The sequence below is a fragment of the Triticum urartu genome, chromosome 3 (assembly GCF_003073215.2).
Source record: "Triticum urartu cultivar G1812 chromosome 3, Tu2.1, whole genome shotgun sequence".
In the NCBI taxonomy this organism is placed as follows: domain Eukaryota; kingdom Viridiplantae; phylum Streptophyta; class Magnoliopsida; order Poales; family Poaceae; genus Triticum; species Triticum urartu.
The window spans coordinates 155,888,345-155,905,994 of NC_053024.1; positions in this window are offsets into that span (position 1 = coordinate 155,888,345).

Here is a 17,650-nt window from a genome sequence, read left to right on the forward strand (position 1 = left end):
AAAACGAGGCATGCTGTATAGTGCGGCGATCTAAAGCCTATAAAGTCCATGAGGGAGAACTTTATAAGAAAAGCACTACCGGAGTCCTTCAAAGGTGCATCTCCGAAGAGGAAGGGCAGAACCTGCTGGCTGAAATTCATGCCGGACTCGGTGGCCATCACGCCGCAGCTCGGTCCCTTGTAAGCAAGGCTTTCCGTACAGGCTTTTATTGGCCGATGGCCCGGGCAGATGCTCAGGACTTGGTCCAACGATGCGCCGGTTGCCAGCTTTTTGCAAACCAAAGCCATATGCCACCCACCGCCCTCCAAACTATCCCCATCACTTGGCCTTTCGCGGTCTGGGGGCTTGACATGGTGGGACCCCTTAAAGACGGAACCTATAAGAAAAAATACTTACTGGTCATGGTGGATAAGTTCACCAAATGGATAGAAGCCAAGCCTGTTAAGACGGCCGAATCCGGACCTGTGATAGACTTTATATCCGGGGTCGTACACCATTATGGCGTCCCCCACAGCATCATCACCGATAACGACATGAATTTTACGGCCGATGAGGTAAAACTCTGGTGCAAAAACATGGGCATCAAGCTCGATCATGCTTCCGTCTATCACCCACAAACTAACGGTCAGGTCGAACGTGAAAATGGTCTCATCATGAGCGGCATCAAACCCAGATTAGTGCGGTCCCTCAAGGAATCTAACACGCACTGGGTAGAGGAGCTCGACTCCGTACTCTGGGGGTTGCGGACCACGCCGAATCGCACCACCGGATACACACCATTTTTTATGGTGTACGGCGCAGAGGCAGTCTTGCCCTGCGACATAATTCATGACTCACCTCGAGTGCGCATGTACGAAGAAAGGGAAGCCGAGCTCGATCGGGAGGACGGTTTGGACGCCTTAGAGGAGGAGCGCAACGTGGCAAAAGCCCGTTCTGCATTCTATCAACAGCAGGCTCGAAGATATCAAAGCAGAGAAGTGCGGGCCAAAAACTACAATGTTGGCGAATTAATTCTACGCCCGCTGGACAAGAAAAAGGACAAGCTGAAGCCCAAGTGGGAAGGTCCCTTCATAATCGACCAAGTCCTGACTGGTGGAGCATACCGCCTGCGAGATGCGTCGGATAACCGACTCGAGCCGAACCCATGGAACACAGCCCGTCTTCGAAGATTCTACGCCTAGCGCCGGACTCTGTGTTTGTCTCCTTCCTCTTTCCATTTTTTACATTTTCTGTCTTACATTTCTCTCCTTCCCCTCTGTTCTTTTATAGCCCTTAAAGGCTCCTCAAGTGACGTGCTACTCGCGCTCATTAAACCTGGGGGCTTCTTTAACAGAAGCTTATTTATACGGGCTTCACGCCCACCACATGTGTCAAACTTCCGCATGTACCTTTTCTTCACCATTATATGCATCGATCTGACTTAACTTTTGGCCAAGCTGGGTTGCCTGGCTCCTGTGCTTACCCCTACGTTCCCGATTGTTCGGCTAGGTGGTAAAGGGAGCACCTCTGCGATTGTTACTGCCGGATCAGCCGGATGTGTACCTCAGACTGGGTGAAGTCGAAAGCTAGCGTTCTTAAGGGAATATTTGGTCGGTGAACTAAAAGATGACCTTTTTTACTTATTTATATATATGCCCCCAGATGATTTTCCTGCGTTTGCAGTCCGGACATGCACTTTAGGGCATGCCTCCCAGAGAAAGGAACCCCTAACGGAACTATTCTCTCTGGAAGATGTTTCTTACTAACCATGTAATATAACATAACTAGTTGGGCACTTGTCTGATAAAGCACTAATGACCCCTACGCCTGGTCTCCATGCATACCCCGGTTCTTACATAATCGGTAGGGTATTCGGACACACTCCGGACCGTCAGGTCCTGAGGTTGAAGCGAAAAGGTCGGCAACGACAAACGATCTACAATCCGGCTAGAAGGCATTACACATGTCAATTAAAAATTACATAGTCACTCTGACTGATTGTATTCCTCTTCAATACCATCTAACAGGCTGTCTAACTTACAGTCCTGCTGGGAATACTTTGCGGCCAATTCTACTTGGCTGTACACTAAGCTTACAGGGATCTCCTTCCCGTCAAGCCCCACAGGTCCGACCTCGGCCATGTGGTTTGGGTCAGACTACGTGTACCGCGTCTTCACCATGGCCCAGGCCTCCCTAGCGCCTTGTCGGCAGGCCGATATCTTCCACAACCGGAAGCGCCGCCGAGCTCCCTTAAGCTTCTCCGAAAGCTCTCCAAGGCCCTCGGGCATGGAGTGGGAAGGCCATAAGGCTTGGGAAACGCCTCGCATCGCCTGCCGAACTCGCTCGTGCAGTTGCAAGAGCTCGGGAAGAAGGTCACCCGTAGAACCGGGCATCTCCTCTGCAGGACGCCCCGTTAGCATACCTACAGACATTACTCTGTTAGTCGACTTCCTCGCCGAACTCTTTTCTTTCAAAGATTCGCTTAAGCACTTACTAAATATGCCGCGTCGAAGCCGCTGATTCTCCTTAGTAGAGTCCGACAGCTGGCCACGAACATCTTTAAGTTCAACGTCCATCTTGGTGTTGGCATCCTGAAGATCATTCTTCTCCCGCCTCACCCTTGTCAACATACTCTCACCGGCCTTTAGCCGGCGCAAGAGTTGTTGCCTCTCCGGATCCCGTCCGGCGCCATCTGCAATATGATTTGTCAGATTTACACCCACGCTGCACTTCGCAAGATACTAATCTTTTGAAGTGTATCTTACCAGAGGGGGTCTCTTTGGGCTCCCCTGCCACAGCTAGTGCGGCCTCCAGTTGGGCTTTGCACTCTTCCAGCTCCTGGGACAGTACGGTATTCTTCTCTGTAAGAACATGCATAACAAATGATCCTTAAATCAGTTACTCTAACTGTTTCAAGTCTCGGGGGCTACTGGTATATATATATATATTTACCAAAATTTTCTTACCCATATGTCTTTTACATATTGCTCCGTGGCTCTGGCTAAACCATTTTGAGCGGCACGGAGATACGCATCTCCCGAATTGAAGGCATCTAATGCCTCTTGCGAGAAACAAGCATCGTGAAGAACTGTCCGGCGACGCCTGTGGTTCATGGCACTCTCCACCTTGGAATTGGTGGCAGACAGCCTGTCCGCATCCTCTGTCGGAGGAGCGTCCGGTGCGCGCCTTGTGTTCACTTCCGCTTCCGGGCCAGGCGTTGGAGCCTGGCTGGTGGAGGCGCGATTGGCAACCTCTCCGGATGTAGTCCGGCGAGGTCTCTTCGTCCTGAAGACAGCACGAACGTTAATATGCCCTAAAGGAATAACACCAGGGAAAAAGAGGGTGCGCTATAACTTTGCGCTGGCGTCTCAGTCCGGACTACATTCCTTTTTACCCCATGGGGCCCTGCGGCCCCTCGTTGGCTAGCCGCCGCAGGTTCGGCCTCCCGCCTTGGAAACCTCCCCTGCAAAACACGGTTGTTGTCAGGAAAACTGAAATGCGTGAGAATGGATTCCTTCTCAAGGGGATGAGACTCCGCTCTCTGTTACCTGGGAGGCCGGGATTAACCCTGGGTAATCAGCCGTAATGGCCACCAAGGTATTGTCCTTGCTTAGCTGATGAAACACCCCGTCAATCAGCTCCACCGATATGTCCAGATCCTCTTCGGAGTCCGGATCGAGGGACCGTTCTGGATCCTCGGGCTGTGGGGGACGGCTGTTTATATCCTTTACTTCCTAACGCAGTTCCTGCGTTGAAATCGGAAGACTACATATTTAATCATGGGAATATAAAACAGATGGGCAAGCACAATTGTCCACTTACACAACTCGGAGGGTTGTACATAGAAAATCCGCCCTGCAGGTTGACGCGGAGGAATTCCTCCTCTTCTCCCTTGTACAAAGAGGATAAGATCTTTACTAGAGCGGCAGCTGAGGCTGGCCCCTTACGACCGTAACGGGTGGCGTCATCCTCCTCGTTAAAATCCCACATGGGGTGGCCTCTATATTGAAGCGGCTGCACCCCCCGCATAATGCATGCGGCCATGACTTCAATCATGGTTAGTCCGGAATGAGCCAATAGTCTTATCCGACCCATCAGGTGAAGGACGTCCCTGTCGCCTTCTCTCTGAGAGCTCCGCAGACGCCAGCTTAGGCGTTTCTTTAAGGGAGCACTGTTGAATTCGGGGAGACCGGCCCGGATAGGATCCGGCAGCGGGACATCATCTATATAAAACCATTCCGAAGGCCAGTCCTCGGACGCCTTCTTTGGGGTTCCGGATAGATATCCGGTCCCGGCGATACGCCACACTTCGGCTCCGCCCACTTGATATATAGACCCCTCTTGAGAGCGGGGCACCAGGCAGAATAACCTCTTCCACAGCGTGAAATGAGCCTCAACACCCAAGAATAGCTCGCAAAGGGTGACGAAGCCCACGATATGCAATATAGAGGCGGGCGTGAGATTGTGCAGCTGGAAGCCGTAGAACTCCAAAAGCCCACGGAGAAATGGATGAATTGGAAATCCAAGTCCTCTTATTAGATAAGGGACGAGGCACACCCGCTCTCCTTTGGAGGGATTGGGGGTGCTCTCCGCTTGCTCTCCGCCATTATAGGTGGCGAGTCCGGCTCGGACCGGGACCATATAGGCCTGAGGGAGAAATCCCTTGGCCTGAAGCGACACTAGCTCGCTGTGCGGGATGGAGCACCTCTCCCAGTCTCCAGTTTTAGGACTGGAAGGGTGAGAGGAGGAGCTGCGACGGCTGGCCATGTTGGAATGGACCTTTGCTGGAGGCGCTCTGATGATTACTCACGGAGAGGAGAAGGTGTGGTTTGGATCTGAATCCCCATCCCATTAAATAGGCGGCTCGTTTATGCGGCTAGGGGTGTGAATGTAAAAACACCCCGACTTTTCGCATTCGTTTGACATGTGGAAGACGGCCATTATTGGGCGTGGAAGCCAAGGTGCGCTACATTACGAAAATCGGACATTATTCAGCAGGTACACGGAATTTGGAGAAGAACCCGCCTTGCAATGCCGAAGACAATCTGCGCGCCGGACTCGTCGTCATTGAAGCCTGGTTCGGGGGCTACTGAGGGAGTCCTGTATTAGGGGGTGTCCGGGTAGCCGGACTATACCTTCAGCCGGACTCCAGGACTATGAAGATACAAGATTGAAGACTTCGTCCCCTGTCTGGATGGGACTTTCCTTGGCATGGAAGGCAAGCTTGGCGATGCGGATATTTAGATCTCCTACCATTGTAACCAACTTGGTGTAACCCTAACCCTCTCCGGTGTCTATATAAACCGGAGGGTTTTAGTCCGTAGAACAACTTCATCATACAACAATCATACCATAGGCTAGCTTTTAGGGTTTAGCCTCCTTGATCTCGTGGTAGATCTACTCTTGTACTACCCATATCATCAATATTAATCAAGCAGGACGTAGGGTTTTACCTCCATCAAGAGGGCCCGAACCTGGGTAAAACATCGTGTTCCTTGCCTCCTGTTACCATCTGGCCTAGATGCACAGTTCGGGACCCCCTACCCGAGATCCGCCGGTTTTGACACCGACATTTGGCTTGTTGGATCCTGAGTTCTTTTCCCCCGGGCAATCCGTGGCATAGTGACCCATAGCCTTACACCTGAAGCACTGCACCTGACTCAAATCCCTTGGCGCACGTGTAACCTGCTGGTTCTGGTTATTGTTTCCTCCATTACCATTACCATTACCTATACCATTGCCATTGCTACTCTTGTGCCCATTGTGATGATGGTGGCAATTCCCTCCATGATGATTATGATCATTACCTCCATGATGATTATGCCCATTACCTCCATGATGATTATGCCCATTAACTCCATTACCATGATATGAAGTGCGTGGCTTCTGCTGTGGTCCTGAATTATACCTGTTATTATTGTTGTACTTCCTCGTGCGATTCTCTATGGCCTGTTGCTTTCCCTCTAGCACAATAGCCTTATCAATCAGGTCCTGACAAGTCCTAAAAGTGGCCACTGTCAACTGAAGGCTCAAGATCATTTAGGCCCTCCAAGAATTTCTCTTGCCTGCTGCATCAGTGTTAACATCATTAGGAGAATAACATGCAAGATTATTAAATTCCTCCACATAAGCATTAACTGTGCGACCTCCCTAGCGCAAACTGCGAAACTCCTTCTTTTTCAGACTCATAGCACCAACAGACACATGTGCAGCACGGAAAGCATCCTGAAACTGAGGCCATGTGATAGTAGCAATGGGATAAGTGACCAAGTAATTGTCCCACCAAGCTGCAGCAGGACCCTCCAAAAATGTGAGGCAAACCTCACCCTCTCTACATCTGTGCATCCAACCGTCTCCAGGTTCCTATTGACTTCACGAAGCCAATCATCAGCCACAATAGGTTCAGGGGAACTGGAGAACCTATGAGGATTCAACCTCAGGAACCTGGTAAGCATATCCACAGGTGGCGGTGGCGGTGGATTGTTGTTGTTATTGTTGTTGTTCTGGTTCTGGACAAGCAACTGGATCAACTGAGCCTGTCCCTGAAGCAACTGCTGCATGTATGGCAGTAGATCATTGCCATTGTTGTCTCCTCCTGTAGCAGTGCGTCTGGTGCCACGCCTCGGCGGCATCTGGTGGGCAAGCATAGATGAGTTATAGATATAATATGGCCAAAAGCTATGTACATATAAATATATTCTACCCATATGCATAATATGATCAAGGCAATAAAACACAACGATGAATAACACCAACAAACAAACAACAAACAATATAATAATATTATATATATAGTCGAATAATTTCGACACTAAGCAATTTAACAAACAACTACCAATCAAGCAAACAATCTAGTATCTTCATACCACGAAAGTGGACATAATTAGATACGCTAACATGATAATGTTGCAATATAAAACAATCATGAATGGTGGTCTCAGCACTAGTTCCTACTTAACTTTTCAAGATACTTGAGGGGGTTAACTAATTAAACGGTAAGAAGTATAGCTAGTTTATAAAATAATTTTCACTCCTATGGCTTTTCTAATCCATTTTCTAGGGTGACGTCCTACAATCAACACACTACTCTGATACCATCTGTAACGACCAAACCTCGAAGGATTTGAGTCTCTGTGCTTATCATGCTAGTCCCTGGATCGAACTCGCTAGCACACACAGTATAGATGAATACCAGAATAGCAAGTGCATCATTTATTACAACGTATGATCCAGAGTATATAAAATAAAACAATCTGCATAGCACTTGGCTAGCTCTATTCAATCAAACAGCGAAAAGTAGCAGAAAATAACGATGAGTCCCATCATAGCCCACTGGCGATGCTGAGTGTAGACTCGCGGCCTTAACAGTACATTACTCTTCATCTGAATATCCTGCAACATGAGACATTGCAACCATATAGGTCAATACTTTGAATGTATTGGCAAGTTACATAGGAGTAATAATAAAGCAGACCTACATGTATATGCATAGTATATCAAAAGGAAGGCTTGAGGGTTTATTTTTGCAGAAAGCTGATTTTGTCCTCATAACTACCTAATAGTCATATTTTAATTTAGTTCTTTTATTACTACAATTATATACACAAGGTTGAGTTGGCAAAATCAACTCCAACCTACCCTTTATTAAGTTGCCCGCAAATATTATTAAGTGTCACATTTGTCAAGATCATCCAACAACTGTAATGACATAGTGGCTCAAAGTTTCCCATAACCGGGGCATGGCTAATCATGATTAGTTTTAATACTCTGCAGAGTTTAGTACGCTTTACCCACTAGACCCAATCCGAAGATTGAGATGAAGTCTTTCAGAAGAGGTTCCCTTAACCACCTGACGACCACATCCCACCTACATATGCTACATCTGTCGAAACTGTCTGGGCCAGGGTTCCAACAGCTGATCAACTAAGCCAGAGCCCATATAGCCAATGGCCGCACATGGAAGCTACTAGTCACTAAGTCTGTCTGATGTTTTTGAACCTGGGCAGCATTCCACTTAGGGTGCACTCTCATGGGCGCATGGCCTTAGAAAAGGTGCAAGACCCCATGATGCCTTCCCTCAACACCAAGCAATACCACTTCTGCCCAGAGGTGAGGATTCCCAGAGGTGAGTTAAATCCCGAGTTACTACTCAATTTGTTAAATATATAATCCTCACATAAGCTCAATGAATACTCGAACCAATCCCAGTCTACATAGCATAGCAACTACAACTACCACGATCTGGAGTGACGGGAAAATAGCTCAACAACATAGCCAAAATAATATAGTAATCCTATACATGCATATATTCATAGTGTGATATAACTACATGCATAGAAAACAATAGGTAAAGGATGATCAACATGTAACTTGCCTTGGTTCTGGTTCTAAAGGTCACACTCCTGAAAATAGCTCGCGTCGCACTCCGGACAATCTACACGTTTCACACAATTCAACAAATCAATCACCGAAACTCAAATAAAGCCAAAATAAAGCCAACAACAAGAAAATCATTTTAAAACTCAAAAACAGCAGCAAAGCAGCATGCACGGATCACCAACATAGCACTATGATCACAATGCAAAAAGAATCACTCGATTCCGGTACACGGTTTAAAAGATACGGCCTCTGGAAGATTTGATTCGAATTCAAACGAATTCAAATTTGAATTGTGCAAACATGTGCAAAATTGGTACTGAGCTAAAGAGCTGATTTTTGTGAGTGCATAGGAAAAAGAATCACCTAAAAAGGATATCTAGAAAAGAAGTTATAGCTAATTGAACTTTGGATGAAAAACTAAAAAAACAGCAGAAAACTCATGAGCGCTGTAGCGAACTCCTGTGCGTGTACTTAGCAAAGTGCCAAGTGGCGGCGTCCGATTGGCTGGGCGCATGTGCTCACCATAACAGGGAAAAAATGGCGGCGGTGGTCGGGCATCAGCGACGACGCGTCGGCGGCGGGTCTCCGGCGAAGGTGAGGGGTTGGGCGGATGCGGCGTGGCACGGTGGTGGTGAGGATGGTGAAAACAGCGACGAGGACCTCCTCTGCGGGCGGTGGCGACGATGCTAACTCCGGCGGCATCAGGTGTGCTCCGGCGGCTCGCTCCGGTGTCTTCGTGCCCTGGAAACCGTGTCAAATGGGACCGCAAGCGAGCGCAGGTGAGAGAGAGTGAGAGTGGCGCGGCTGCGGTGAGCTTACGGCGGCGAAAACCTCTGGCGAACGGCGGCGGCAGCGGAACTCCACGGCGAGATGCATTCTGCCCTAGTCGAGGCGTGCAGCATCGAGGAAGATCGAGGAGTGGATGCGGGGTTGCCCTGGGTCTTCTGCTTGCCCACGACAACTCGGGAGCACTCGAGGTGAACCAGGAACACGAGCTCAGGTCGGGCTCAGCCTCGGGTGTGGGAGCTGTGCGGCGCAACTGACCGGATCAGTGGAGGGGAAGAACAAGGGCGCGGGACCCGCTGTCAGCGGCTGGAGGCGACTAGCGGAACGGGTATGGGCGAGCGATGCTGTTGGGTGCGGGCGTACTGCTTCGAGAGGCTAGGTGGGCCATGGGCCAAAAGTGGCCGCGGCTGTGCTACGGTGGCGGGACTAGCGATTGGCTGGGCCGCGGTTGCTGGGTAGTGCGGCGGCTGGCTGCGCTGCTACCTTCTCTTTTTTAAGGACAACAGTAGAAAACAAAATAAATAAAATAAAATACACAATATAAAATCTAAATAAAAATACCTAGACACACAGTAAAAATAGCCCTACAGCTATAAACCACAGGAACACTAGTTCCAACACTAATGCAATTTTGTAAAATAATTTTGATGCAATAGGCCACTCAAACATCAATAAAACAATCAAATAAAATATTTTGAAGATTGCAAAAATTACCAGAACATATCAAATAACTGGAAATAATATTCTGGACATTATGAACATTTTTAAAATAGGGGAGAAGTCATGTTATCTCCACTCCAATAAATTGCCTTGAGTTGCATAATGAAAAGAATATTTCAGAAACACAAATAATGCATGGAAAATATGAGATGCATATGAATGAACTGTTAACATCCTAATTTAGGAAAATTGGGATGTTACATCAAGTCTCCTGGTTATCTTCTTGTCCAAGAAAAATCATCGCGAAGGTTTTATTCCATTTGAACTCCATTTGGTATTCCTTTTCTGGGAAACTCAAAAACAAGGAAAAACAGGAACTCGCACTGGGTTCTAGGTTAATAGGTTAGTCACAAAAATAATATAAAATAGCATACTAATGCATATAAAACATCCAAAACAGATAATATAATTGCATGGAATAATAAAAAATTATAGATACGTTGGAGACGTATCAGAACACGACGAATATGTAGCAATGTTTTATCCCAATGGACATAGAGGTGATTGAAAAGATCCTAGAGAGCATGTGATAATAGGAGGACTTTTGGGCCTGGCAATGGAGAAGACAAGCATTTTTATGGTCGCTCGGCATATAATCCTTTAGCAAAAACAAAGTGGGAGGCCTAGATTGGTTGGAGGGTCGGCCAACTTCATCTAATAGTCACGAGAGGAAACTCAGTGGAGCTCAATCTCATAGATGCAACTACCATTTAATGTTTGTGTATTTATTTGGAGACTTGCTAAGTTGTCCTTGTCGTTTGGGGATCTATCGTACCATAGAAAGGACCCCAACGAGCATATATGCAATTTGTGTCAATGAGGATTCATAATCTCACTCCCTTCTTGAAATTGCACCATGGCAAGGTGAGTTGGGGTACTTGCCAACGAAGCAATGACATATTACCTACCTCTTTTTCAAGAATCTTGAGCAAAGAACTGGTTATTCAATTTTGTCAAGAAATTGCATCTGATGAGGTTACATGATTGTAGTGACCATGTGGCAGATGAATGTTCGGCAGAAGCCAGAAGGATATACATGAGGACATATTCCGGACTCTGATGGGGACACCTAGTTTCATTAAGCGGTTCATGGAAGACCTTGAGTTGTTGAGGTTGGAGCAAAAGAACATGGTTGTGTGCACAACAACAGAACAAGGCTGGATACCGCCATCTATTTGTCCTTATGAAGATCAATATTGACCTCATCATTAGAAAAAAGTTGTGACCGTGAGCGGCTGCAAGGTTGCTTGTGAAGGGAGCAACATGTTTTTCGGAGCACCATCAATGACCTTGCCTGGGCAGGGCGATCTGAATGTCCTAGCGACTTTCACTTACCAACAAGCACTGGCATAGGCCAACAATCTAGTGGTGGAGAGTTACCGCCTATGGGTGATCAACATCTACACTAGAAAACATGAGGCCATCATATGTTGTGGTGGTAGAAGAGATCAAGACAACTAGTAGGATTTTCCAATACTTCAGATCCTCACACCATTGACTGGGTGATGGCCTGCAAGACACGGGGTAGTGTAGCACCTTCGTGTAAGTATCTCAATAGTAATCATCCTAACGAAGAGCACATGAGAGTATTTTATAAGTGGTGTTTCGGTCACACATGAGTTATCATAGGTCTCATACGAAGTAACTGCACGAGATTCTTATAGAGCTATTAGTGTTCTTTGGAACAAATAACCAGAATAGAAAAACAGATTGATTGAAGCAACATGAATTATAACGACTTTAAAAGTAAAGAACACAAATTAAAAACTTGAAAATAGAGGTGATTTCCTGTACTAGAAAGGTTAGGCATGGAGATAATTCAGATCATGGTTTACATCAAGTGTGCCAGTGCGAAGGTAATAACAGTTACCTTGTATTGTGAGTCTAATATACTATTTTCTTGTTCAGTCAGCGGATTCCCCTTTGGGTTGTATAACTCCTCCACTCAGGGTTACATTCTACTCTACGATCATGCTTCAATGTTGCCACATCTCCTCCACTCAGGGTTATATTCTAACAGTCATGTTTGTCTACGACAATGCATGCACAACCAACCTCTTGGCTTGCTTCTGTCTATAGCGACATGTCCACGGTGTACCTCTTGCATGACCATGGAGGCTTCTACTACCGTGACATTTGTGGCTAGTTGTGGTGGCGAAGAAAGCAACATCCATAAAGGATCTGCCAAGATCCTACAAGCGGTGATGTGTGTCTGATACGTCTCCAACGTATCTATAATTTTTGATTGTTCCATGCTGTTTTATTATCAATCTTGGATGTTTTATAATCATTTTATATCATTTTTTGGTACTAACCTACTGACATAGTGCCAAGTGCCAGTTGTTGTTTTCTGCATGTTTTTTACATCACAGGAAATCAATACCAAACAGAGTCCAAATGCAATGAAACTTCACTGATATTTTTTATGGACCAAAAGACACCCGATGGGCCAAGGCAGTGCCTGGGGGGGGGGTGCTCCGAGGGGAGCACAACCCACCAAGGCGCGCCAGGAGGCCCAGGCGCGCCCTGGTGGGTTGTGCCCACCTCGGGTTCCCCCCGGACCGCCTCTTTGCTCTATAAATACCCCGATATTCCAGAAACCCTAGGGGAGTCGATGAAAATCAATTCCATCTGCTACAGAGTCTAGAACCACCAGATCCAATTTAGACACCATCACGGAGGGGTTCACCACTTCCATTGGTGCCTCTCCGATGATGCGTGAGTAGTTCTTTGTAGACCTTCGGGTCCGTAGTTACTAGGTAGATGGCTTCCTCTCCCTCATTTGATTCTCAATACAATGGTCTCTTGGAGATCCATATGATGTAACTCTTTTTGCGGTGTGTTTGTTGGGATCAAATGAACTTTGAGTTTATGATCAAATCTATCTTTTTATATCCATGAAAGTTATTTGAGTTTCTTTGATCTCTTATATGCGTGATTGCTTATAGCTCGTATTTCTTCTCCGATATTTGGGTTTTGTTTGGCCAACTTGTTCTATTTATCTTGCCATGGGAAGAGGTGCTTTGTAGTGGGTTTGATCTTACTGTGCTTGATCCCAGTGACAGAAGGGGAACCGACACGTATGTATCGTTGCTACTAAGGATAAAACGATGGGTCTATCTCTACATAGATAGATCTTCTCTACATCATTTCATCGTTCTTATCGCATTATTTCGTTTCCCCATGTACTTAATACACTAGATGCATGTTGGATAGCAGTCAATGTGTGGAGTAATAGTAGTAGATGCAGGCAGGAGTCGGTCTACTAATCTTGGACGTGATGCCTATGTAATGATCATTGCCTGGATATCATCATGATTATTTTAAATTCTATCAATTGCCCAACAGTAATTTTTTTACCCACCATTTGCTATTTTTCTCGAGAGAAGTCACTAGTGAAACCTACGCCCCCGGGTCTCTTTCTCATATTATTTGCCTTTGCGATCTACTTGTCCTTTACTTTTATTTTCAGATCTATTAAAACAAAAATACCAAAATACCTTGCTGCATTTTTTTCTTATTTATTTTATTTGGAGTTCGATCTGTCAATCTACTACAATTTATTTCACGTCTATTTGCCTATCTTGGGGCGCCATGGCCTAAAGTTAAACCGGGCCGGCAACGTCCTAGATGCACCACAGGCCACTAACAGGACGAAACTATTATCGGGCCGAACTGGTAAACGGGCATTTAACAGGCTGAAATACAAACCTGGCTTATAGTGGGCCCAAAAGAACAGTGGCCTGTTAACGGGCCTGATCCGATATGGGCCGTAATTTGGCCCAAAAAACGGCAGGCTGTGAACGGGACTGTTCTAATATGGGCCTCAATTTGACCAAAAAACATGGTAGGCTGTTAACGGGCCAGCCCACTAGTGTCCGAAAAAATATGGTGGGCCTTTAGCTGGGCCGGCCTTTTACCTTAAATGGGCCACTGTTGGGCTGTTCCACGTGTCGACATATCATAAGCTTCTTCCATCCATTGTAGGGATGACATCTGTCCCAATGATGAGCTGACACGTGCATTATCTGGCGAATGAGAATTTGACACGTGGAAAATCCCCATTGGTCCGGACTGTTAACGGGTTATTAGATCCAAACCAGAACCCGATAGCTTAACGGCGACCCGTTATGGTGGATGCCACGTGTCAGTTACCCTTGACGAAAGCAATTCTGTGACACGCGGTTTATCTTCATGGAAGTGGACACTTCCGTGATGATAATTTTGGTAATGTCATGGAACACTTCTACGACAGCACAGGTATGACTATCTTGATTCTGTCATAAAATTGTCATGGATGTACATGCATGACAGAAAACGTGACCTACTGTGACAAACACGTATCATTACAGAAGTGTTGTTTTTGTAGTGTAATGGCGTGGCTATGTCTCACTCGAATGAGATTTAATAGAGAAAAAGAAAATCTGAAAAGAAAGTTCTGCATAGATCTTGATGTAAGATCCGACGTACACAAGGACAAAAGAAGAAGGAAGATGCAGCCAATGATCTGGCTCGCTGATCTATACTATCTTGATGCACTGTAGGCTTCGGAGACTAGTTATTGTGGTGAGCGGTTATGATCTCTTTCATGTCCTCAACATGCTGCTTGGCAACATCCACATATTCCTCCACCAACCTTTCACACTTGATGCGGAGCATGGCATCCTCGTCCATAAGTTTCTTGAGGATGACACGTGTACTCTTCAAGAAGGCAGTGGTCTCCTCGTGCTCCCTCGCCCTTCCAACAATCTTCACCCTTAGCAGGTCGCGCTTGGTGCGGAGATTCGCCTTGTCCTCCCCTAGTACCCGGATGACGCCGGTAGCATTTTCAAATGAGGCATTCATCTCGTCCAGCAGCTTCATCCAGCCGGAGATCCGACCCATCAAGTCATTAAGTATAGCGCGCATGCGCTTGTGAGAATCCTCGCCTTCCCGCGAGCCATTTTCCTAGTCCGCCGCAGTAGGGGAGGACATCTATGCTGCATTCGTGGTACAACGGGACATCTCTGATGCTTCCGTGGCGCGGCCGAACTAGTCTGCTGCATCGACGGTGCGGCGGGACCTCTATGCTGCTTCGGCGGTGCGGCGGGACCTCTCTGCTGCTACGGCAGCGCGGCAGGGCATGTCGGCTGCTTTCGCGGCGAGGCGGGACATCTCTCATGCTTCTGCTCCCATGCTCGCCTCTCCCTGGTAGTAATCTCTCGATCCAGAACTCATGCGGGCCATGACAGACACAAGGGAACGACGATGAAAGACTTGTTTGTTTTTGTGGATGAGGAGGTGAGGAGGAATGTGCAGTCATCTTGGAGTAGGTAGTATTTATAACCGAGTACTAATACGATCCTAAGTGGGAAACCATTTAGGTTTTGATCGGTGTGAACTCGTTTGCATTTAAATATAGCATGGTAGTAATTTGGAATGTGAAGGGACGAAGGCTCAAAATTTATTAATGGTTCTAATTTCTAAGTGCGGTACTATTCCTGGATGGCATAACATGGGCACGCATTCTCGGCCGCGTACATGGTGTTTGGACCATAGGGTGCACCGTAATAGGCGATTTCAGCACACGTCTTGTTCCATCAACCATGTGTGCTCGTTATTACCATCGCGCATGCTTCTTTTAATTAGAATGTGTGCCCGTCTAGCGCACACATGTTGATTTGTCTGACTGTTTCTGTTTGTTGTGGCTAATCGCAAACAGTTCATCCGTGTGAAGTGTATGCTATCAATCGCAGACACCTTGATCTGGCTGATCGTTTCTGTTGTGTTGCCTAATCGCAATCATCTCAAGTGTATGCCGTCAATTGCAGACACCTTGATCTGGCTAACCATTTCTGTTGTGTTATCTAATCACAAACAGTTAATCCGAGTGAACTATATGCCGTATACCGCACACACCTTCATCTGGCCGCTAGTTTCTATTCTTCTGCATCATCACAAATAGTTCATTGGACTGAACCATATGCCCCGCATCGCAGATGCAACTAATATCGGAACCGTGTTTGATGTATCCGCCATCGCAAAAATTTTGCATCTTTTTTATGGTTTTTACATCACCGTTTGTGATTAATGCATCACACACAATTTCGTCGAAGGGTCTATGATTGTAGTGCCGCGTTAGCAGCATCCTGGAGTAGTGATACGTCCGAGCTATGTAGGGACTGGGTGTGTGCTCATTGTGTTTGTATCCTCTTGATGCTTCATTTTGAGTCAATAAAATCCACCCTTTGTCGAAGAAAATAAAGTTGTATAATCTAGTCTAAGTGTGACATTCGAGCAAGATTGTCAAATGGACCTAGCTGCAATTTTTAGCTAACCTAATGGAGACATTTCAATATATTTCTTCCCTTTTTGGTGTCTCTATAAGGTTAATGGATACTGAATGGGAATCTAAATTCCCTATGGTTTCTGTGCGTGCATTACCACGTGTCGAGGCTCTATCAGACCATGCCCCATCCTTCTAACCACTGGCTTTCCCCGACCCCAGAGTAGATGCAAGTTCAAGTTCGAACCTGGTTGGTTGTTCCGTGATGGCTTTCATGATATGGTCAAGGAGGTGTGGGAGAAAATTGTTGTCGGACTTACTCCAATACAAAAATGGTATAATAAAATATGTGCAATACATAAATTCCTTGGTGGTTGGGCTAGGCATATTACGGGTATCCACAAAAAAGAGAAGATTCATCTCACGTCTATTATTGACGATTTAGAAGCTCTGGTAGAGGTTTGATCACTATCTGAACATGAAACTGAAATCAAGAGTCAATCAAATGCATAGATAGCTCGACTTTTGAGAGAGAAGGAGCTCAAATGGCATCATTCAAACTCTCAATTTATTCTCAAAGGGTATTCGAGTACTAGAGATTTCCATGGTGTAGCCAATGGCAGACACTGGAAGAAACTTATTCATTCTCTTATACAAGAGGAGGGTATGATTGAAGGTCATGAGAAATTAAAATATTATATTACTAATTACTATAAAAATATGTGTGGGGCTCCAGAAGAGGGTAACTTCTTGATGGATGAGTCCCGGATAGAGCATATTTCCCACGTTTTTGTTGAGGAAAATAACCTTCTAACAGTTCCTTACTCTCAGGAGGAGGTAAAGAAGGTGGGTTTCCCAATGGAACACAACAAGGCCCCGGGTCCAGATGGTTTTCCAGCTGAGTTCTATCAAAACTTCTGAGAGGTTATCAAACCGAACCTTCTAGATTTGTTTGGCCAACTCCATGCTGGACAACTAGATTTGTTTCGCCTAAACTTTGGTGAGATAATTTTATTACCTAAGGTTCATGAGGCGGTAAGGATACAGCAATATAGACCAATCTACCTCCTTAATGTTTGCTTTAAAATCTTCACGAAAGTTGCGATGATTAGGCTAAACTCGGTGGTTGACCATGTGGTTCGCCCTTCCTAGACTGCTTTCATTCAAGGTAGAAACATCCTAGATGGGGTGGTAATCCTTCATGAAACGGTTCACAAACTACATCGGAAGAAGTTGAATGGGGTAGTCCTAAAAATTGTTCTTAAGAAAGCTTATAATAAAGTCATGTGGTCTTTTCTTCAATAGACTCCTAGAATGAAAGGATTCTTTGTATAGTGGTGGTCTATAGCTTCATTTCCAGAGGTAGTGTGGCCATTAAAGTCAACGATAATGTTGGTCGCTACTTCCGAATGAAGAAAGGATTAAGACAACGTGACTCGTTATCGCCCATGCTATTTAATATAGTGGCTGCTATGTTAGCCGTCATGATTGAGCATGCAAAGGATGATGGTCAAATTGATG